Source organism: Geotrypetes seraphini, chromosome 6 (genome assembly GCF_902459505.1).
Source record: "Geotrypetes seraphini chromosome 6, aGeoSer1.1, whole genome shotgun sequence".
NCBI lineage: Eukaryota > Metazoa > Chordata > Amphibia > Gymnophiona > Dermophiidae > Geotrypetes > Geotrypetes seraphini.
The window spans coordinates 71,289,617-71,314,973 of NC_047089.1; the positions used below are offsets into that span (position 1 = coordinate 71,289,617).

General features: G+C 40.1%; 1 long non-coding RNA gene across 1 annotated transcript; it reads left to right on the forward strand.

The window, feature by feature from the left end:
- The first annotated feature begins 313 nt into the window (after nucleotides 1–313).
- LOC117362084 lies at nucleotides 314–15,308 on the forward strand. Its single transcript, XR_004539796.1, has 4 exons — nucleotides 314–556; nucleotides 3,551–3,646; nucleotides 5,680–5,770; nucleotides 14,619–15,308. It is a non-coding gene; the product is annotated as an uncharacterized LOC117362084 (long non-coding RNA).
- The last annotated feature ends 10,049 nt before the right edge of the window (nucleotides 15,309–25,357 follow it).

Below are 25,357 nucleotides of genomic sequence, written 5' to 3' on the forward strand. Positions count from 1 at the left end.
GAAAACCTGACTGGCTGGTGGTCCTCCAGTACAGGGTTGGAAACCACTGCTTCAAAACAATAGAAACTAGAAAATGTGAATTTTTCTTTAAGAGCTAGTGACCGCAAGTCCCATGAGGCAATGGGCTGTGATCTCAGCGAGATCAGCCTGAGAAAAGAACATTGACTCAGCAGTTCTTAGCTGTACTAATTACTAAGGCTGTAACTGCAGTAATTATTAATTATGCTGCTGACTGACAGAGAGGGAGTTTAAAACCAGGCAATTTGTTTTAGGTAAACAGAATTTAGCAGGGAACACAAGCATACACGGGAAAGAAAAACAGAGAGGGTCAGGAAGCCATAAGCCCTTAAAGGGAGAACAAGGGATGTTTCTGCAAGACAGAAAACTGGACTTAGAGTTCCCCTGCCAGCCTTCATGGCAGCCAGTCTCTACTGTCCAGGAAGGGAGGAGAGTCCACCTCTGAACCAGGCAATCATGCTAAAGCTAAGGTGTCCACAGAGAATGGTTGGAGCTTGGAAAGAAAAGGGGAGACAGTCTCTACTCTGGACATACCAGGGTGAGTTATATGAATCACTTTAATATATTAATTTCTTAATAAGAAGGAAAAAAATGTATAAATGCAGCTTTTATGTAGGCTGAGCAGAGTTTAGAGATATTCTATAAAGCACAGAGTTAAAATGCAAGAGAAAAGTAGTCCGCTACAAAAGGGGTAAAGGGAAATCTGAAGTAGAGAATGACACGGGGACAAATTTGTTCCTATCCCTGTGGGATCTATCTCCTTTCCCATCCCATCCCTGTGAGTTCTATTCCTGACCCTGACAGCTCTGTTTTCATCTGCACAAACCTCAAACCCTTCTGATTTTAATGTGTTCAAGGTTTGTGCAGATGGGGACAGAGCTTAGAGGGATGGAGCAGGGACAGGAACAGAACTTGCAAGGACAGAATGGGGATGGAGATAGATCCCATGGGATGAGGACAAATTTGTCCTTGTGCCATTCTCTAATCCTGAGTACCCAAGTATTATGAGACTGCTGATAGAGGGTGCAGCAACCATTTTGAAGGGGAAGCTGTGATGAGTAGGAGCAACTGGGCATTACTTCTGCCTTACACCTACCCTTTCTCTACTTTACCATCAGGGATTAGAAACATAGGTCCTTAAGGGACAAGATAGTGTTTTGGAAGGCTAGAGAAAGGGAGAAGGATTGTAATAGGAGTAGATGCAATTCCAGAACAGTGGGAGAGAGGGATTGAAATGAAAGGGGGAGGATCAGATGCTGCTCTGGGAATATAGAAGGGAAGGAGGAAGATTCAGATTGGGGGATGAGAGGGAGAAGATACCTTTATGTAGATCCTGAAACTGGCTAGATACTTTTATTTGGATCTTATCCAATATTCAGCCTGGCAAGATGGATGTAAAAATGCCATTTTTTCTATTTTTTGTATTAATGGTCATATCCTAATGTTGCCAGTACCATATAGGTGCCAAAAAATATAAACACACTGGCTAGACTTTTAATTATATTATATTTATTAACAGAGGAAAAGACCTCAAAAACCCCCAGTGTCAGTTATTCATACTAGACACCTTATTTTGGGTTAAAGGATATCATCATAGGTCCAAAAACCTCTATTTCTATAATTTTCCATTATGTTTTAAATTTTATATTTTTAAGTATTGTTTTTGAGTATAATTTTAATTATTTAAATTATTGTCAAATTTCACATAAGTCTGCTTATGATCACGATGTCAACCAACATGTAGAAAGGCTTGGCTAAATTCAAATTTAATTCTCATTTGGCAGTGTATTCCTCTTTGTTTAAAGAAATAATAACATAAGAAAGCACTTAGCTTTTGCTCCCGACGGAGGCCAATCCATTTCACTATCAATGGCTTCTTAACAGGGAAAGTGCTTCTGAAGTCACTGCTCTTAATGATTTTTAGAATGTCAAGTCTACTTCCTTCATTCAGCTTGGCTGCCTTATAGAAGGGAAGGAGGAAGGTTCAGATTGGGGGATGAGAGGGGGAAGATACCTTTATGTAGATCCTAAAACTGGCTAGATATTTTTATTTGGATCTTATCTAATATTTAGCCAGGCACTATGGATATAAAAATGCCATTATGTTCTATTTTTGTATTAATGGTCATGTGCTAATGTTGTCATTACCATATAGCTATTTTTAAAATTACCATGTCAGCACATACAGGACCAGATGCGCTAAGGCCAGTGATCATCGCTAAACCTGTTTTAACAGCTTTAGTGATGATCGCATATGCCAACCCAAAGCAGAAAATGGCTCATCACCTGGTTTTCTGAACAATTGCTCATTCCTTGATCTGACCAAGCATGTACTGTATGCTTATTAATATTAAAATGCCATGTAAACTAATAGAGCAATTGATGCTCTAACATTGCTTCCAGATGCACTATAAAAAGTGATCGCTTTTAGTGATGCAAAAAAAGTGACTGGTTAAGACCGGTCACTTACCTGTCTAACCTTTATTTTTAATGGGCGCAGATGCTGTGCATGTTACATTTGCACAATATCTACCCCATTAGAAAAAAAAAAGAAAAAAGCACCCCCCTGGCCCTCCCTGATGAACCGGCACCAGGAATCGAGCCTTCCATGTCAGCAAAAACATCAGGAGGAATGCCCACTGCCATGCTGCCCCTTCTGCCAATGACGGCCCTCCCGAATGACCCCCGATGAATGCGGCACCGGGAATCCCTCCCTATGCTAGCAGAAATCAGCAGGAGGGATGGCCATTCCCTCCTGCTATTCACCCCCTCCCTGCATGAGAAAAAATGGCAGAACGTACGCAGGTAGGGCTAGTCTCAGGGCACTAGTCTTTGACCAGAGGGCCGCTGCATGAGCAGACTGCTGGGCAAGATGGACCACTGATCTGACCCAGCAGCAGCAATTTTTATGTTCTTATTTCACAGATGTAATAGAACCAATTGCATGTTTCAGTATTAATTATTTTGCCCATTATTTTTTTCTGTTAAAAATTCATAAAGCTAATATTTATCCATTTTAAAAGATTTATAATCCACTCATCATCACATCTGGGTGAGCTATGAATAAACAAACAAACAAAATATATATATACAGTATTAAGAGACATCTAATGGCAGAGTCTAGAACAATCACTAGTAAATAGGTTCTTTAAAACACAAATGTAAAAGACCCATTACAATACATCAGTCAGACCCCTCATAAAATCAGGTCCCAATTAACCCCCCTTTGACAAAACCACAAAAGCAGTTGTTAGCACCGACTGGCGCACTGAATGCTTCCCATGAACATCGGAGCAGCGCACAGCATTCAGCATGTTGGCTGGCGCTAAAAACCACTTTTGTGGTTTTGTAAAAGTGTGGGAGGGGAGGGGGGCGAGTTATATGCCTTACAAAATTCCATCCAGTCAAGACAATGCCTTTAAACTATATTAGGGAAGATAAATGATTTGGACTTAAAGGAGCTGAACAGTACTGAAAAGCCTGAGAAAAACTATATTTTTAAAACATAAATATTTGTTTTTAATTTTCTCAGGATGTTAAATGTATAACTTTGCCCGGAACTCATGAAGTATAGCCCAAGGTTATCCAGCTAAAGAGAAACCATCTATTAGGGGAACCATCTATTATGGTAAATATAATTCAATATACGATTTGTTCATCTATTAAAATATTGGGAGTCATATTTGATCAAAATTTAACTATGAAAAACCAGATTGATGCTATAGTTTAAAAGGGATATTATACATTATGGAAGTTATGTATTATTAGACCTTACTTCGAAATCTCTGCATTTACCCCCTCTTGTACAAAGGTGCGCTATGCTTTTTAGCACATGCTAATCACACGCTAGATGCTAACGCGTGCATGTTATCTTATGGACGCGTTAGTGGTTAGCACACACGTTGATTTAGCATGCGCTAAACACGTGCTACACGCTTAGTGCACCTTTGTAAAAGAGGGCCTTAGACTTTTGGTCCAATCATTTGTTGCTGAGCTTGCTGGACTATTGTAATATCATTTATTTAACAAGTACCAAGAAAAACATAACCAGATTGAAACTTATTCAGAACACCGGTGAGATTGATTTATGGTCTGAAGAAGTTTGATCATGTTACTCCTTTTTATCGTGAGTTGCAATGGCTTCCTGTGGAGGCACTTATAATTTTCAAACTAGGTTGCTTATGTTATAAAGTTGCCTATGGTCTAACCCAGTGGTTTCAAACTCAACCCTTTTGCATGGCCACATTTTGGATTTGTAGGTACTTGGAGGGCCTCAGAAAAAAAAATAGTTAATATCTTATTAAAGAAATTACAATTTTGCATGAGGTAAAACTCTTTAAAGTTTATAAATCTTTCCTTTTGGCTAAGACTTAATAATAATATTGTCATTTATAGTTAAAGAGACATATGATCAAGAAACTATTTTATTTTACTTTTGTGATTATGATAAACATACCGAGGGCCTCAAAATAGTACCTGGCGGGCCGCATGTGGACCCCGAGCCACAAGTTTGAGACCACTGGTCTAACCCCACTCTATTTAGCTGATAGATTTTCAGTAGCATCCCAAAAGAATAGTAGAAAATCTCATGCTCTCTTCGTGTTTCCTTCTGTCAAGGGTTGTAAAAGCAAGAAATACCATGATCATATGCTTTCATTTCAAGCAGCTTTCCATGATAAGTTTTTTGGCCATTGTTCTTAGGAACATTTTAGAAAACAAATGAAGACTTATCTTTTTTCAAAATATTTGGTCAATTAAACCTCTAATGCTTTCTTCCTTTGTTATTATGTATAACTTTTGTAAACCGCATTGAACTTAAGGTTATGTGGTATATTTTTATTAGAAATTTTCAAAGAAAAAATAACTAGTATATTCATTGTACAAATGATATAGCCATGGCAGAAGTGGTACTATTATAATACATCAGAATAAGTCCTTTTTCCTTAAACTTATCCAAAACTTCACCCAGTCATCTCCCCTTCCCCCTCTCTTTCCTTTCCCCCTGCCCTCAACCCCTAACAAAACATAGACAATCTTAAGCCCCAGTGTGTTGCAGAAATGATGATAACAACTCCTTCTGTCAATCAAGTAATATAGTTCCATATTTTGGTTGAGCTAAATTGTTACTGGGAGCCAGAATTGAGCATGTTCATGTCCTTTTTTACGAAGTTCTTGGGTAAGTTTATCAAATTATCTGATTTCTTTGATTACCTGATACCAAGCCTTCACACTAGGTCCTTTTTGATTTTTCCAGTTCCTCACTATACACATCTTGGCTGCCATTATTAAACGGTATGACAATTTCATGAAGTGTTTGCCCTGTGATGCATTTTCATGTCAGTAAAAGCTTGCATCCTGAAGTAAAATGCCAATTTTATATCTATCAGGAACATTTACAGAAATAGAGCAAGGATTCACCGCTTGTGAACAGGGAATTATAGCTGTGCCATCAGTCATTCAGAAATTATTAGTAACAATTTTTCCTCATTCTATCACTGTACACACTTCTCACAAAGTCCACAAGTTATTGCAACAAACTACATTGCATTTCACAGCTCCAAGATTAAGAAAATACTTTGCCACAATACTACATTCAGGCATAGATGTGAAACCTATATCTTTGTCTCATCCATTTCATTATCTGTCTGATTGTCTTTGTAGTACTCCTGTTTTACACGATTGTCTAGAGCAGATGCAAAAGGAAAATCAACCAATTTTCATCCTGTAGAACTTCTCCTGAACCTGTACCCAGGTAAATTGCAGCCGCCTTGGATAACTTGAAGGAACTAAGCCCAATATACACAGTCCTTTATTTTGGCTAAAGTTATCTCTGGTCCATTGATGGGTATAGTCCAGAATTTGAGTCCAAAAATATGACAGAGCAATCCCACCACATATGTTCAATAAAGCCTCTTTGTCTGCAGTTTTTCCAACACTGCTTTCGATCTGCATGGACATTGTGCTGTACTCAAGAGGGTGTCCAGTACGCTCTGTGTATAATCTGGAATTGAAGTTGTTTACAGTTTGCAATAATGGAGCATTTATGTGCAAAATTGTAGATGGCATTGCAAGAGTCCTCTGTTGCCCCTAACCATTCTTCCCATTTCTTTTTCTGAGGTAGCTCTCTGGGTTTGCTGAATACTGGCTAGCACTGCATAATTCCTAGACAAAAGCTTCTTACGAAGAGATGACTTGAATAATACTACTTCAGTCTCTGTTGGCTCCCTCTGAAGGTTTCCTTGTGCATTGTGTTTCACAAGAAAGTCTCCCCCTTGAAAATACTTATAACAGGGAATCCTATGGTTCAAAAGCTCTTGAAGGTGTGCAAAAGAAAACACAGTTCCCTGAGAGAATTGGTCTTTACACCTAGATAAACCTACATTTTCCAATGTGTCCAGTAATGGAGTAAAGTAATGCTTAGACCAGGTGTGCCCACACTTTTTTTTTTTTTTGGCTTGCAAGCTACTTTTAAAATGAACAAGTCAAAATGATCTACCAACAATAAAATTTTCAAAAATGTAAAGAAAATGTTGTCATTTGTATTCGGGTTTTTTATTTCAGAGGTCAAGGCAGATGACTTTAAAATATGCAATGTCACCTCAGTAACAACTACCGATATACAAAAATAGACAAATATACCCCTCCCCTCGCAGCACCCGACACTCATAGGCTCCTTGTGCTAAAAATCACTATAGTGGTTTAGTAAAAGGGGGCCATAGTGTAAAATATAGACAGTAGATATAAGTTTTCAAAATGGACACATTTTGATCACTAAATTGAAAATAAAATCATTTTTCCTACCTTTTTGTCTAGTGATTTCATGAGTCTCTGGTTGTACTTCCTTCTGACTGTAAATCTGCTATTTCTTTCTTTCTGCCTCCACCTTTTCTTTCTTTCTGTCTCTCTTTCTTTCTCTCTCCCCCTGCCCCCTCTTTATTTCTGTCTCTCTTTCTTTCTCCCACTGCCTGCCTGTCTCCCCTGACCCCCAAGACATCACACCGATTTCTCCACTTCCCTGATTCTTTCTCTCTCCCTGCCACCTAAGCCACCACGCCGATTTCTCCCTGCTTCCCCGAGCCAAGCCTGGCGCGTACAAGCATCAAACCCACAAGTCTTCACCTCCGACGTCAATTCTGACGTTGGACGAGGAAATTCCTGGCCAGCCAGGCAGCGATTGGCTGGCCCAGAACTTCCTCTCTGACATCAGAATTGACGTTGGAGGTAAAGGCTTGTGGGTCCGGCGCATGTACGCACCTGGCCTGGCTCAGGGAGGCAGAAAGAACAAGATCGCAAAGGCAACGCGATCGACTCGCGTTGCCTTTACGATCTACTGGTCGATCGCGATCGACCATTTGGGCACTCCTGGCTTAGTAGAAATTTTTTGTGACACTCCCTGAATTTTTATTGGTGTAATACCTGAGGAGGCCCTAATAGCTTCAGTAAAGGGCTCTGCCGCTATGGCAAATAAAAGTGGGGACATGGGACATCCCTGCCTTGTCCCTCTAGTCAGATGGAACTCTGCTGACTTAACTCCATTAACATGAATTGAACTTTTTGGATGCAGATGTAGGACTTTCACCCATTGGCCAAACCTTCCCCACTAGCCCCATGTCCACCATAACTTCAAACAGGTATTTCTACTCCACTCTATTAAATGCTTTCTCTGCATCTATTGCAACACTCCTTTATTCATTCAATCCTATCAATCATGTTAATTGCTCTTTTGATGTTATCCCCCAGTTGCCTGCCCCTCATAATCCTGTTTGATAATGATAGATAAATTTGGGTAAAAGGATATCTAATTGATTAGCTAAAATTTTGGTAACGATTTTCATATAAGTTCAAGTTCAGTTTATTTAATATACCACAAATATAAAACCAAAATTAAAATCTAAGTGGTTTACAATGAATATAAATTGGGGAGGTAAAAGAATACAAAAATAAACTCCAAGCAATAAGGTTAGATTACATTGTTCAAGAGTGAAATCGGCCTGTAACTGGCATATTGCACTGGGTCTTTGCCAAGTTTTGAAAGAACTATCACATCCACTTTATATATAGAAGCTGGGCGAGGACTATTTGTTTGTATCTCGTTAAACAGCTTTACCAATAAGCCCAATACCAAGCTAGCTAAAATTTTAAAATATTACCCCAAAACCCTTCCTCTCCTAGGGATTTATTTAAGGATAAATGTTCTTTGACCTTCGACACCTTCTGAGGAGTGATGGGAGATGACAGCCCTAACAAATCAGATTCATCGAGCTTTGGCAGAGCAAGTTTTTAGAGATATTGCTGAATATATATCTTCCCATGTTCCCATGAACTCTGATATATATATAGGGTCTGATTAAATAATCTAAATTGTTGAGCTATTGTCCAGATGGGGCTAAGATTTGGTTCATCCAACATTCACTCTGCCTCTTTTTCAGTTGCCATGCTAACAACTTTCCTGCTTTGTTGCCTCCCTCCAAAAAGTCTCGGTTTAATTTCCTCAAAGCAAACTCTATATTAGTAAGGTCTAAGTCATCAGTTTGAAGCTGAATATATTTTCTTTTCTTTCTAAAAAGCAAGGAGGGATGCCTCTCATGTGTTCTTTGTACAGTAACGAGGGCAGCAAATAACTGTTCTTTTAGCTATACGTAATTTATTGATCCTAGAAGATTCTTGAATCAGAATTCCCTGCATATATGCCTTCTCTGAATCCCATAGAGTACATAAATATACTTCATTGTGATTAAAAGTCATAAATTCCTCCCATTTATCTTTAAGCATTTTTTGGAGAGAAGGTTTCTGAAGTAATTTTACATTTGCTCTCCAGGGCAAATAATCCCGTGATCAGTGCATAGTTCGTTTTTCAAGTTTCAAGTTTATTTAAAATTTGATTGATCACTTATCCAAAGTTCTAAGCAATTTAGAATAGTTAAAAAAAGGAGAGTACATATAACATGTAATAAACAAACGTAGATAAATGCAAGCAAGAACTCAGACAGATGAACGGACACAACAGGAAAAAGAATGAACTACATTATATAAAGGAAGATAATAAATAAGGAAAGAGTAGGCATGAGTGTTGAAATACTATGGAATGGTATCGATGATGTCATCTGAAATTTCTACGATTCAAAAACATTTCAGTGATCCTTTAAATCTATCTAAATTTTTTTCTTCCCTGAGGTGGGCTGGCAAGCAATTCCAGATTAGTGGTGCATTAGCGGAAAATATGGTAGAACGTCCAAAATAACAATAGCATAGATTTCTAAATCTATCCATAATCCAACTGTACATCTATCAGCCCAAAAGTAATCTATGTGGGAATAAGTATTATGTCTCCCAGAGTAGCATGTATATTGTCTATCATTATGATGATGCATTCTCCAGACATCTTTCAGTGCATAAAGCAAACACTTCAGAATGTTACCTTGCCTAGGGCTCTTTTTATCAAGCCACGCTAGCGGGATTAGCGCTTGCGACTTTTAATCACGCGCTGGCCAAAAAACTACCGCCTGCTCAAGGCAGGCGTTAGCAGCTAGCGCAGCCAGTGGTTTAACATGCGCTATTACGCACGTTAAACCACTAGCGCGGCTTGATAAAAGGAGCCCCTAATCTGATTCCTAGTTCTAACTTCCCTAAGATATTATTCATGTCTCCCCCTACAATGAGGATACCCACAGTATGTACTCGTATATGTTTAAATAAGATAGGAAAAAATTCCCTTATGACCAATGGGCACATAACTGTTCAAAATCGTAAACTCCCAATTATCAATCTGACCTGTAAGCCATACATATTGACCTAAATCATACCCCCAATGGCATATAAAGTAAAAGGTAAATTTTTCTTCAACAAAATAGTCACATCTCTCTTTTTAGGTCCACCAGGAAAATATATATTCCCCAGGGGCCTCTGCTAAGCTTTTGCATTTCAGTTGGTGTTAATTTTAGCTCTTGCAATAATGCAAAAATCACCCATCTGGGAAAAGGGAAATATGGACAGCACCGACCACAGAACTTATGTGGGCTTTCTCCTGCTGTCTGAATATCGGACCCCTAGTGTGTGTTTTACAGATAGGCATGCACATAGGTGGAGTTTGGGTGGAGCAAGAGTGGTACTTACAGGGCAGAACTTCTAAGATACTATAAGTTGCACATATATCGCTACCAACATGAAGCCTAGTCTAAAATACATACTGAAATATATGTCTATGGCCATATACATGCCGAAGAAACATTTTAGATTTTAAAAAATGTCCATAATATGGATGGCCAAAAAGCTGGCACATAGATGTCCCTTTCACAGTATATGAACATCTATGTTGTGAAATAGCAACATAGATGTTCATTATGATATAGTCACCCAATCCCCTCCTCAAAGTATGATCCCTCTCTGACCCCCCTCCCCCAGGTCTACAGAGCATCCCTAAGCCCTACCCTGACTCACACCACAATTACCCACTCCTCATCAACCTGTGATCTACCTGTGATGTAAATTGCAGTCAATAATGGTCACAGGCTGCAGTGGTCCTCCTCCATTGCTGCCCAGGGTGGCCACAGGATTGAAAATGGTGATTCTGCCTTTCAGCACTGCTAGAAGGCGCAGGCACCTGGATCCAACATGGCTTCTGCCCCTTTCTACTAGACTTCCATAGATCATTCCTGGATAAATCCTAGAGGTAGCAAGGGTTTCAGGAGCATGGGAGTAAGGTCCGGGGGGATCAGAATGAGGGAATTGGAACCAGGAGGAAATGGAGCTGGGGAAGGAAGTTGGGGGACCTGACTGATCCCCTTGTATGGGTCCCAGCCAGTATTCAGCGTATCCCATCTGAATACTGATCAAGACCTGCATAAGTATCAATGTCTAGCCCCTTGCTGGTCTTGTCCAAATGTTCAGTGCTGCTGCCTGTATATGGTCTCGCACTGAATATCCAAGTTTAATGTAGCAAGCAGAAATCATTGCTTTAAAAAATGCTAACCATCGCTGGCTAAATATTGGAGAGAGATGTTTCCAAAAGAGGACACAATTGTTGTAGAATAAACTTTTCATAAAACACAATCCTTACAATTATAACATTCTCTAGTACTTTACTATGAAAGAAGGCAAACTGGAAGTTAGGTGATATGAATCATATGCAGTAAGGTCTAAGGAAGGTCTCTTCAGAATCAGACACACACTTGTCATTTTCCAAACATTCGGCATATATACAGTTGGCTATAAACTCACAATTATATCATACAGAATAAAAGACAATACTGGTAGAATCATCTTAATCCAATTAACAAGGCATTCATCTAATTAACATAAGAATAGTCTTACTGGGTCAGTCCAATGGTCCATCTAGCCCAGTAGCCTGTCCTCATGGTGGCCAATCCAGGTCACTAGTACCGGGCAAAAACCCAAAGAGTAGCAACATTCCATGCTACTGCTCCAGGGCAAGCAGTGGCTTGTCTGTCTCAATTATAGACTATGGACTTTTCCTCCAGGAAATTGTGCAAACCTTCCTGAAAACCAGCTATGTTAACCACTCTTACCATAGTGGTTATACTACACAACCCCTTAAGCAACTTACAAATACAATCACTAAGCATAACATCAAAATGGCAAATGGCAGATTAAATTTAATATGGACAAATGCAAAGTAATGCGCAATGGGAAAAATAACCCAAATCATAGTTACCAGATGCCAGGGTTTATCTTAGGGGGTCAGTACCCAAGAAAAAGATCTAGGTGCTATTGTAGGCAATACACTGAAACTTTTTGTTCAATGTGCAGTGGCATCTAAAAAAGGAAACAAGATGCTAGGAATTATTAGAAAAGGGATGGTTAATAAGACTAAGAACGTTATAAAGCCTCTGTATTGCTCCATGGTGCCTTGAGTATTGTATTCAATTCTGATCGTCGTATCACAAAAAAAGATATAGTGGCATTAGAAAAGGTTCAAAGAAGAGTGGCTAAGATGATAAAGGTGATGTAATTCCTCTTGCATGAGGTAGACTAAAGAGGTTAGGGCTCTTTGGCTTAGAAAAGAGATGGTTGAGGGGAGATAAGATTGAAGTCTACAAAATCCTGAGTGGTGTAGAATGGGTACAAGTAAATAGATTTTTTTACTCATTATAAATGATAAAGACTACGGAACACTCAATGAAGTTACAGGGGAATACTTTTAAAACCAATAGGAGAAAATATGTAGGAAACAGAAACCCGATGTACAGCTATACGATGGGAGGGTTGGTAATGGGTGAAAGTAGCCTAGAGAAGGACTTAGGGGTACTGGTTGATAAAACGATGAAGCCGTTGTGCTAGGTATTATCAAGAAAGGTATTACAACCAGAATGAAGGATGTTATCCTGCTGTTGTATCGGTTGATGGTACACCCGCATCTGGAGTACTGCGTCCAATACTGGTCACCGTAACTCAAGAAGGATATGGCGATACTCGAAGGGTTCAGAAAAGAGTGACACGACTGATAAAGGGTATGGAAAACCTTTCATATGCTGAAAGATTAGAGAAACTGGGACTCTTTTCCCTAGAAAAGCGGAGACTTAGAGGGGATATGATAGAGACTTACAAGATCATGAAGGGCATAGAGAAAGTGGAGAGGGACTGATTCTTCAAACTTCAAAAACTTCAAGAACGAGAGGACATTCAGAAAAATTGAGAGAGGACAGATTCAGAACCAATGCTAGGAAGTTCTTCTTCACCCAAAGGGTGGTGGACACCTGGAATGCGCTTCCAGAGGGAGTGATAGAACAGAGTACGCTATTGGATTTCAAGAAGGGATTAGATGATTTTCTGAAGGAAAAGGGGATTGAAGGGTATAGATAGAGAATTACTATACAGGTCCTGGACCTGATAGGCCGCACGTGAGTGGACTGATGGGCACGATGGACCTCTGGTCTGACCCAGCAGAGGCATTGCTTATGTTCACTCAGAGAATAGTTAAGCTTTGTTGCCAGAAGATGTGGTAACAGTGGTTAATGAAGCTGGTTTTTAAAAATGTTTGGACAAGTTTCTGGAGGGAAAGTCCATAGTCTGCTATTGAGATTGACAAAGTGGAATCCACTGCTTGCCCTGGGATTGGTGGCATGGAATGTTGCTACTTTTGTATTTGGATTTTTGCCAGGTACTTGTGGAAACAGAATAATGGGCTAGATGGACCATTGGTCTGACCCAATATGGCTATTCTTTTATTCTTATATTAAATTCCTAAAATCAGATCTGTGCACAGGAACTGCCTCACTAGAACTATCCTGAATACATACAATCTCTTTCAGCTGTAACTCTAAATTCTTAACCTTTTCTGTCAAATAGGAGCCCATTAAAATAGAATCTTTGTTCCCCTGTCTGGACGTTTATTGTTATAAAAATTTCAATAAAAATTTTTTGAAACTAAAATGGAATCCAAAGAGCAACTCTCATCAAAGTTAAATGGGGGACAAGGGGGCAAATTAAATCCTGCCCATTTGCAAACAAATTGCGGTGGCGAGTCGTAGCTGGCTGGGATTTCCTAGAGTAAAATGTTTTTGGTAGATTCAAGAAGTTAACATTCAACATAAGAACATAAGAAGTTGCCTCCGCTGAGGCAGACCAGAGGTCCATCTCGCCCAGCGGTCCGCTCCCGCGGCGGCCCATCAGGCCCATTGCCTGAGCAATGGTCCCAGACTATCCCTATAACCTACCGCTACTCTTATCTGTACCCTTCAATTCCTTTATCCTCTAGGAACCTATCCAAACCTTCTTTGAAGCCTTGTAACGTGCCTTCAGATAACTGTATCATAGGATGTCTATACCATGTCCATCACCAGCATCTCTCAGCCTGATGAAATTCACCTTTCTTGTTATGTAAATCCTCACTATATCAAGGAGCAATATACTTTCTTCAGTTATCTGTCACCAAAGGTGTAGGATCAGCTGGATAAACTGGCCAAAAATACAGTATATGAGGGATCTTCAAAAGATATCCACACTTTTATTTTTTAAACACTATTCCCCCTCTTCTATTAAGCTGTCCTAGCAGTTTTTAGTGCAGAACGCCGCATTGAATAGCCCGCGCTGCTCCTGACGCTCATAGGAACTCTATGAGCGTCAGGGGCAGCGCAGGCCATTCAGCGTGGCTTCCCGCGCTAAAAAACTGCTAACACAGTTTAATAGAAGAGGCCCTATTTATTAAATGTCTCAAAAGCAAATGACATCAATTTTCCACATAATCACCCTGTGTTGCGACACATTTTCCAAGCGTCCTACTAATTTAATGCCATCAGAAAAGAATGTGTTTAGTTGAGTATGTAGCCACTGATGCACCATTGCTTTCACACCATTGTCCCAGGAAAATCTTCAGCCCCTTAAAGCTTCTTTGAGTGATCTAATAAAGTGGAAATCAAATGGCGCTAAATCTGAACTGTATGCTGGATGTTCCATGATTTCCTACTTCCATTTTCAGTGTTTTAAATGTGTGGGCTGCAATCTGGGGGCGTGCATTGTCATGCAACAACACAACACCCTTTGACAGAGTTCATCTACCTTCTGAGCGGATAGTGGGCTTTAGCTCTCTTTGAAGCATGTCACAATAGGTTGCACTTATGACAGCTGTTTCTCTTTCCCGGTAGGTTTTAAGAAGAGGTCCTTGAGAATCCCAGAAGATGTTTACAATCAACTTTCCTGCCAAGGGCTGCATCTTGAATTTCTTTGTTACAGGAGATGCTTCCATTGCACACTCTGCTGCTTGTTTTCTGGTTCATAGTGGTAAACCCACATTTTATCACTGGTGACTATCTGCCGCAGAAAGTTTTTACCTTCTTCATGATAATGGGCCAAGTGTTGACTCCTTTGTTAGTTCTTTAGGCACCCACCTGGCACCCACTAAGGCTGTCACGAATCAGGGAATACACAGATCCAACACTGACATTCAAATTCAAGTTTATTTAAAATTTGTTATACCGCCTAATCAGACTTCTAGGCGGTGTACATTAAAACATAATACATTTATTATAGTTAAAATTAACAGATACGAACGGCACAGGGATCACCTGATCAACTGCAATTCTTCTGTTTTTGTGAATCAGTTCCAGGGCTCTTTCTTTATTCTGCATGGTAATGGCTGTCGCTGGATGTCCAGAGCACTCTGCATCAGTAACATTTGTATGGCCATTTTCAAACATTTCTATCCACTCATAGCTCTCTCTATGAGAGAGAACTTTGTCCCCATATTGAGCACACATGCGGTGATGAATTTCTGTTCCCAGTACACCTTCTGCCCATAAAAAACGTATTTACTTTCTGCAAAACACTTATGATCAATCAATGTATAATAATAATCTTTGCACAGAGAATAGAATCTATATGCTACTTTAGTACTCTGAGCTTTTCAACAGTTTTTAAAATTTTAAAAATGTTGAAAAGCTCAGAGTACTAAAATAGCATAAAAAACGCATGAGAGATCATTGTTCCTCTTTGGTGCAAATTGTAATTTTAGCAGCCATCTTCATCACAACATAACAGTTCTCCCATTACCTGCAAGGTGGGACAGCTTGCATGACTGACGAGTCACATGACATTCTATAATATATTTTTTTACCACTTCCCATGAAAATATGAAAGTGCAGAAATTTTTTGAAGAACCCTCGTATCAGACCTATTTTATGGCTGAATATTGACAGCCATATCTTTTGGACTGAAATTATTCATTGCTAGATATACGGATGACATGTTTGAAGTTCTGAAAGCTATAATTATTGCTAGTGGCAGAACTGTGCTGGTGACCTTCCTATATCACTCTTTTGCTAAATTCTTTTTAAGCTGATACTGCATGTAAAACAGAAACTAATTCATATCCTTGGTAACCTTTGTAAATGATTTCCCTAGGGCTGCTTCTTCATCAATATCAGAGAAGACCAACTCATTGTCATCATTTTAAAAAGTAATTAGCCTTGAATAATTGTTCCTTCTTGAGATTCTTCTACCTTTAGCTTGAATTGGTTTTGCGTAGAGAATATCTATTAAAATGTGCATTTTTAATACTGCTGCCATGATTTTTCTCCTGTTTCATATTCTTTCTCATTGTACCCTTTGCAGTATTTCAGATTGACTTAGCAGTAAACATTTGATGAAAATGTTTACATCTTACGAAGGGGTGCTGTAAAATTCTCATCCCATCCAAGAAGAGAATGACAAGGATATAGTTCAATCAATGTTCTGAAACCATGTCAAAACATAAAATTTCATTTCTGCAAATTGACACTTAACAAAATAAGATAACGCTCTTTTCAGCTACAGTGGCAAAATAACGCTCAGAATTTAGGAAGTTGGTTGGTTGGGCTGAGAACTTTTCATCACCCCCTTGTATACAACTTTTAGCACCTCTGAAAATTGGTGGTAAATTGCTTTTGAATACTGACTCATCAGTTTTTATGCTACTTGCCTTCCTAATACTGTACATTGAAGAGTTTCAAGCGCAAGTTGGATGCACATCTTCTTGAAAACCATATTGAGGGATACGGGAAATCCGGGTCTCCTAAAAGGTGTACTTAAATGGGCCACCGCGTGCGCGGGTCACCGGACAAGATGGACCTCGGTCTGATCCGGTGAAGGCATTTCTTATGTTCTTATGTTCTTAACATAAATAAGAGGACAGCCCTTTTACCCATAAATGTCTGTAGAACAATATATATATATGTATAATTTATACGTATTGTGAAATATAGTTAGAAGCAGAGGCTCATTCAAACTGCATCCGACAGAGGCATTGACATCACTGAAAACATGTAAGAAATCATAACAATAATAAGAATACGGAGAAAAATAAACCTCAATTGTGGGAGGTTGGGACTACACAAGTACCCAGCCCTCAACACATCATCACAGGTTTATAAAAAAACTCCGTTTACGATTATATAGACAAAATTTTCATTCATTCAGGATCACTTTTTTTCAAATTATTTTTAAAATTTCAATATAGATAAGGCAACTGTCCGAATGTCGAAATTTACTGATAAGAACCCCAAACTTAACTAGATTAGTAATGAAGGCTACAGCTCAATTTCATTTGTGCAAGAATTTTCAGAGGCACAAGATGTAACAAAACCGCACTTAAGGGAACAAAACACTCATCTGAAGAGGTGAAAAATTCCAGGGAGACTATCCGCTCCTAATCCCGACAGAAAAGACTTTCTGTTTCGCCTCAACTGGCTACTTCAGGGGATATCTGCCATCTTCAGGCGTCTCCTTCTTTCCTGCAATCTCTACAAACGCTGGCTCTTCTCAAAATGGAGTTCCATTTTGAGAAGAGCCAGCGTTTGTAGAGATTGCAGGAAAGAAGGAGACGCCTGAAGATGGCAGATATCCCCTGAAGTAGCCAGTTGAGGCGAAACAGAAAGTCTTTTCTGTCGGGATTAGGAGCGGATAGTCTCCCTGGAATTTTTCACCTCTTCAGATGAGTGTTTTGTTCCCTTAAGTGCGGTTTTGTTACATCTTGTGCCTCTGAAAATTCTTGCACAAATGAAATTGAGCTGTAGCCTTCATTACTAATCTAGTTAAGTTTGGGGTTCTTATCAGTAAATTTCGACATTCGGACAGTTGCCTTATCTATATTGAAATTTTAAAAATAATTTGAAAAAAAGTGATCCTGAATGAATGAAAATTTTGTCTATATAATCGTAAACGGAGTTTTTTTATAAACCTGTGATGATGTGTTGAGGGCTGGGTACTTGTGTAGTCCCAACCTCCCACAATTGAGGTTTATTTTTCTCCGTATTCTTATTATTGTTATGATTTCTTACATGTTTTCAGTGATGTCAATGCCTCTGTCGGATGCAGTTTAAATGAGCCTCTGCTTCTAACTATATTTCACAATACGTATAAATTATACATATATTGATTATTACGATTGTATTCCAGACAAATTGCTAGTTGAACAATATATATAAACAGATATTTAAATGAGGCCAAATAATAATGATGCGTAAGAAGGCATTGTTTGCTTCTTGCTATTGGATTGTGCTACCTTCAGGATTGCATACCAAAAACAGGGGAAATCACCTTCTCGCACCGGAGAAACCACAAAAGAAAGTGAAGGCAACCTCTGGGTATTAAAGTGCTTTATTCATTAAAATAGAGTCTATTTGAATGAATAACCCAGAGGTTGCCTTCACTGTCTTTTGTGGTACCTTCAGGACTTGTGCATGTCCAGTCCATTTCTTCACTCTGGCATTTTAGCGCTGATTTAGCGTGTGCTGAATCAACGCGTGTGCTAACCGCTAATGCGTCCATAGGATAACATGCACACATTAGCGTTTAGCGCGCAATAATATTTATCATGAGCTAAAAAGCATAGCGCACCTTTGTAAAAGAGGGGGCCTGTTTCAGATGCTGACGTCATAAGAATGAAATTGTATATCTGAAAAGACAAAGCTACATGCATATTTAGAAAAAGTTGAAATTGTATTACATGTCAGAGCAAGGGGGCAGGCTAAACTTCCTAGAGGGCTTGCAGCAGTACTTTTAAAACATACTCCCTATTTCTATAAAAAGCACAAGCTTTGCATGCACAATTTTGGTTACGTATCCAAACTGTGCATGCAATTTAATTGAATAACAAGCTAATTAGCACCAGCAATTGGCATTTTAACAAGCAATTATTGCCATTAATTAGAATCAATTAAGGGTTATGCACATACATCTAGTGGGTGAAATTTACATCCGAGTCAAAAAAGGGGGTGCAGAAATGGGCAGGGAATGGGTGGATCAGGTGTGTTCCTTTGAATTATGTGTGGAATTACAGAAACAGAGCCTCTGTGCCTACATTTACGAGGCTACAAGGCTAGTGGCCATAATGCGTGGCTACTGGCATGTTATGCAGCTCCATCCTGCATTACAACAATTTCTTTTAATTGCATATAGTCGTGGAAAAATCATAGGTCAGATGTTTAATTTCCAAAAAAGTCGTCTATTTTTGATCCTATCAGGTATAGCCATTCAGTTAATTACAAGTAATTGGAAGAACCATGATAGAATAAATGATATTTTTTGGTGGGTGAATGTGAACACTTCATATAGATATGAACGAATTAACGCAGAGTGTAGGGGACTTAGTGAGATATTCAATAAAATTTGGAGCCCATTGACTAAATTTGTAAAAACATAATAATGTATTTTTATCATCATATCTTTCTTTTGGTTTATTTATCTTTACACATCCAGGGAGGGTGGGGGGTTAGAGGGAGGGTAGTAAATATTGATAATGATATTTGGGTAACTTTATTCTTCTTTTGTATTATATATTAGGTAATATTCTGATATTATTAGGTGTAAGAATCTGAAATTATTGAATGATATTTATGTTACCTGAACAGAAATTAGTGTAATGTATGTAATACCTACTTTTCTTTTATTTGTATGACACTGTTTTTGATTAAAAATCAATAAAGAATTTTTAAAAAATGCTATGAATGGGAATTTTGAGGTAATCTCGGGGGCATTCACACTAAATGTGGTAGATGTCAATGGTGCAATAGTATGATAGAAGGATCTGAATGGGCTATACCCCCCAAATTATGTAATTAGATCCAGGGTACATTCAGATTGTAATAGCCATTTTATGTCCTTGTGACTTAGCATATATAGGAAGAACGAGTAGGTCTATAAAACTCAAACTCAATGAACATACATCTAGTATTCTGATAGGTAACCTACAAGCTCCAATGGTAAATCTTTGGATTCAGAAAAGCCATTCGATTGAATTACATGATGGTGGGTCATTGACCAGTTAACTGAAGGGAGGGTGGGTGGAAATTTAGAAAAGTGTCTTAAATTTAAAGAACAAAGATGGATCTATCGCTTGGTAGAGCTTAATGGGTTGAATGCTGAGGCGGAATGGGGTTCATTGATTGGTTAGGCTCCTTCCAATGAGGGGCAGGGGAGTATAGCTGAGTTGTTTGAAATTTGCATAAGTTTGTGAGAGTGAGGATGCCGCGGCCATCTTTGCTTTGAAAATCTTTTGGTGGGGTGGTTGACGCAGGCGCTAACGGTAAGAAGAGTTAGAGATTATAAGATCAGTTTAGAATCTGATGGGTGCTTAGTGTTGTTTTAAGAATGTCTTTGATAGGTTTATATGTATTGATTGAGAGTTTATATTTTGTAAGGAGGACCCTTGAAAAAGCAGGACCCGAAACTTGTTGGGTCCAACCCTCCCAAATTGCGCTTAAAAATTAGCTGGAGTAATGCTGAATGAAGAACTTCATTAAGATAAGTCCATGGTTTAAATGAAATTGGACATCTATTTTTCATAACGTATTTATTTATTTATTATGAAAAGATAAATTATTAAGCACTGAGCACTTTAAGGGAAATTGAACACTTTAAAGTGAATTTAAGATAAATGGAATCATGACAATAGTTTAATATATGAAATAGTATATAAAATAAGAAGAAGACTAAAATTTATACTGAGCCAGTGATGATTTTACCACGTAAAGCTCACTGATATGAAAGTTTATTGATGCGGTGGAGTGGTGGTACTGAGGCTTAGAAAATGATGTAAAGTTGAAAGGCTAGCTATTATAGTTGGCTGTATAATTGAGAGTTTTCTAGAGGAGCTTTTGAGAAGATTCTGAAGTTATTGCCTCTAAGAAAAAGAAATATCTAAAATACATCTTTAGTTAAATAGAACTAAATTTAGGCATGGGCATTTGCAACACATTTTTGTTGATGCAAATGGCTGTGCCTATATCTAGTTACATTTCTTGAGCATAAATGCTACAAGAACAGTAGTCTCAAACTCAAATCCTTTTCAGGGCCACATTTTGGATTTGTAGGTACTTGGAAGGCCGCAGAAAAATAAGTTACTGTTTTATTAAAAAAATGACAATTTTGCATGAGGTAAAACTCTTTATAGTTTATAAATCTTCCTCCCCAAAGGCCTGCATGTTCCTCCCTTCTTTGCAGCAACCTCCAGCTTCTCCCCTGGCCCCCCGGTCTTAGTTTCAGCTAATTACCATGCCTGCAGAGAGGATTGCCGGTGCTGTAACATTCCTTGCAGGCTGCCATCGGCCTCCGCAGCACGTTCACTCTGCCGTGATCCCGCCCCTCCTCTGACATCAGGGGCAGGATTGCAGAAGGTCAAAGTCTGGTGGTCTCATGTCTGGACTGTAGGGAGTATGAAGTAACTTTTTCCAGCCGTAATCATGTAGTTTTTCAATGACATTCCTTATGTGCATGCGAGTGTTGTCGTAAAGAATGAGTGGCCCAGTCAAGAGTGTGGCCACCACTATAGCCCAGAACAGGGCTCCGTAGAAATCCTGGTGGCTACAACAAACAATGTTCTAGCGTGTGACCCGGCATGGAGTCACCCTGCAGGACCGGATTTTTAAAAGCAATGAAGTTTAAATCAAACACAAATAAGGTCCTCACAATTAAGGTTGGTCAGCACACAGTTCTTTTTACTTAAATCTTAAGGCTGGTAAGTATTTCTTCATACCTTGTAACACTAGTCAGGATTTCTCACAGCTGTTTGTGGCTTGAAGCCAAGTCCACCTGCATTGATTCAGGATAATTGGATTCACAGCCAGTACAACCTCTTGGAAGTCCATAGGCTCCTCGCTCAGAAGTGGTAAGTCTTCTGCTTGTTCAGCCTCAGTCCATTCCATCGGTATAGGTCTGCTGTCCTTGTTTGGCCCAGGTGGATCCCTAGGGAGGCAAGACCCAAACTTCCTCCCTAACCGGCTTGCTGGTTTGAATGCCACTGCTGGCTTATCTACCCTAGGGGCGTGCCCTGTTCTGATTGTGTCAGCAGAAGTCCAGGGGCCTCTTGAGCTCCCCTGGTGGTGACTAGGATAAAACTCACTCCCTTTTTCCTCAGATAAAACTGGCTCCTCCTGGTGGTCACTGGCATTATCTCCCGCAATATACCCCTGGGAGATCCTGGGTTTTTCCTTCCGGGATTTTGCTTTTACTTTTTCCCCCAGCTTATCTGGGACCATGGCAGGCATCGTGTCTGACTGGTCACAAGAGCAACTGAGGTCGGGTTTTGTGCATTTTTCTGCTCATTTTTTTGCAAACAAATCACAATAATACACTACTATGACACTTCTTCCACATGGAACTTTGTATGTGATGATGATGCCTTCATGATCATAAGCAAAAATCATCATTTGTTTGACTTTTGATTGAGCTCATCAAAATTTTTTTGGTCGTGGGGAAGCTGGAGCTCTCCACTTGTCATTGAAAAACTACACGAATATGGCTGGGAAGTGTTACCTCATGCCAGTGGCATACCAAGAGGGGGGGGAGGTCCGCCCCGGGTGCACGCCTTAGGGGGGGTGCACAGCCGGCCAGGTCCGGGTCGTCCGGTGCCGGTCCGCGCAGGGCCGGCAAGATTGCATTTGGGCCATCGGCAGCGTCTGGGCTACAATGGCAATGAGCGGCATCGGTGGCCCACCAGCGACGCAATTCATGGTCGGTGGCCCCCCCGCGATGACACTTAAGATCGGCAATGGGCCTCCTTCTACCCCCGGCATCAACAGAACTTCAGATTGGCAACGCGGTGCTCAGTCAAAAGCTTCCCTCTGACTGAACTACCTGGGTGGAAACAGGAAGCTGAGTCAGAGGGAAGCTTTGGACTGAGCACTGCGTTGCTGATCTGAAGTTCTGTTGATGCCAGGAGTAGGAGGCCCATTGCCGATCATAAGTGTCATCACGGGGGTGGGGGGGGGGGGCGTGGCCGATCTTGTTGCCAAAATTGGAAAGGTGAGAGGAAGGGAAAAAGATGGGCCTATGGTGGATGGAGAGATTGAGAGAAGGGGGCAGATGATGGAAGTGGGGAGAAGCGGGGAGAGAGAAGAGGGCAGATGATGGAAGTGGAGAGAAGGGGGAGAGAGAAGAGGGCAGATGATGGAAGTGGGGAGAAGGAGGAGAGAGAAAAGGGCAGATGATGGAAGTGGAGAGAAGAGGGCAGATGATGGAAGTGGGGAGAAGGGGCAGATGATGGAACTGGGAATAGAGAAGAGGACAGATGATAAAAGTGGGGAGAAGGGTCAGATGATGGAAGTGGGGAGAGAGAAGAGGGCAGATGATGGAAGTGGGGAAAAGGGAGAGCAAATGCTGAAAGTGGAGAAAGAGAACACATACTGGATGGAAGGAGGGATATAGAAAAAGGACATATGCTGGATGGGGGAAGAAGATAGAGTTAGTGAAATAGTGGAGGGGTGAAGGAAAGAGGTGGCATGCTGTGGGTAGACACAGTGAAAAGAGGGAAACTGAGGACTGCATAGTAAGAAAGAGTTTAATTTAGACGGAGGCAGAAAATAAAGAAGGAAGACCAGAGAAAGAAAGGGAACAGAGAGAGGAGAGAGAGATGTCAGAGAACAGGGAAGGAGACAGAGATATCAGATCTGAGTGGAGGAAATGAGAAGAGAGAGATGCTAAAAACCACAGGGGGGAGGGAAAGAGAGATGAAAGAAGAAAGATGCCAGACCATGAGGGAACAAAGGGAAGATGATGGATGCCAGACCAAAAGGGGGGGGGGTCTAGAGGAGAAATAGCAGGGGGAGACAGACAGTTTCTGGAAGGGGCAGACAGTGGATGGAACGGGCAGATGCTGGATTGAAGAGACAGGGCAGACGCTGGAAGGAAAAGAGTGAAAAGAAGATAAAAGCAGAAACCAGAGACAACAAAAGGTAGAAAAAAAATCATTTTATTTCTATTTTGTCATTAGAATATATCAGATTTGAAATATATATCCTGCTAGAGACATAACTGGAGACTGCAAAGCCAGGCAGGGCTTCTTTAGCTAGATGGAAGGGATAGAGAAAGAGGGCACATGATGGAAGGAGGGGATAAATAAAAGGAGGGCACATGATGGGGGGAAAAGGATTGAGTTAGGGAAATACTGGAGGGGGTGAGGGAAAGAGGTGGCGAGCTGTATGTAGACAGTAAAAAAGGAAATTGATGAGAGGGTAGTAAGAACGTAATCTAGATGGATGCAGGAAATAAATTGAAAAGGAAAATGAGGGAAGAAAGGGATTGCAGAAGAGAGGTGTGGGAGAGGGAAGGAGAGGAGAAAGATGCCAGACCAATGGGGGTGAAAGGAGAGATGGAAGGGGGAGGCTACAGTTTCTGGAAGGGGCATAGAAGGAGAGAAGATGCCATATAGGGGCAGAGAGATGGCAGACAGTGGATGGAAGGAAGAGAGTAACAAGAAGATGAGGAAAGCAGAAACCAGAGAAGACAAAGGTAGAATAAAAATTTTCTATTTATTTATTGCTTTAGGAGACATGTGCCACTGTTTCTGTGGTATTGCATTGTATGCAGAGTCCAGCTTCTTGCTGGTTCAATTTAACCCTTGTCTATGTATTTCTATTTTATCCCCCCTTTTACAAAACTGTGGAGCATTTTTTAGTGCCAGCCGTGGTGGTAGCAGCTCTGATGCTCAGAATTCTATGAGCATCAGAGTTGTTACCACAGTGGCTAAAATCCACACTACAGTTTTGTAAAAGGGGGAGGGGTTAGTTTGTGATGACATATTCTAAACTAGGTGAAGGTGTTTTCTGTGTTCAAAAGACATGGTTTATGTTAGGATTGACGGTATATGATTGATCTGTACTAGTCTGGCTTGTTTAGTTTTACAATGGGTGTATTGATGTTGTACTGCTCACTGCAGTATGTAAGATGCTGCCTTTTCCTAGGTACTCACATGTGACGTGTGGCTTGTTACTAAAAATCATGTTTTTCGTACAGATGGGGTGGGGATATCAAAAAATGATGGGCCCTGGGTGTCTCATATGCTAGGTACGCCACTGCCTCATGCTCCCTACAGTCCAGACATGAGTCCACCAGACTTCAACCTTTTTCCAAAGTTGAAACAATCTATGCATGGACATTGTTTTGCCTCTCTGGAAGAGCTTTCTTCCACCGGTACCTGAGCCATTTGGCAATTGAACAAAATGGTGTCTTGGATGGAATAATGAAGCTTCCCGGACATTGGGACTCGGTCATTGCAAAGCAGGGAGAATAAATTAAAGGATTGTAAAGAAATACTTGAAAAAAAATGAAACATGTAAATTTTTTTAAAAAGTGTGCATTATTTATGAAATGACCCTCGTATTTGTATAGCGTGCCTTGTGAAAGTTCAGTTTTAAATTTGTCAGGGATTAGTAGCTTCCTTTGTATGCTACCTGTGCAAATGAGCTGGGAGGCAACAATGTACATGGAATTTTGCTTCCAGGATGGCCACAAAAGATAACTACACCTCACTGGTCTGAAGTTATTAATTAATTAATTTTTTTGCAAAGACAGGTCTATAAAGCCTTTTTTCCCTCACACACATTAATGAGCTGCTTTGCATAATTTTCTATTA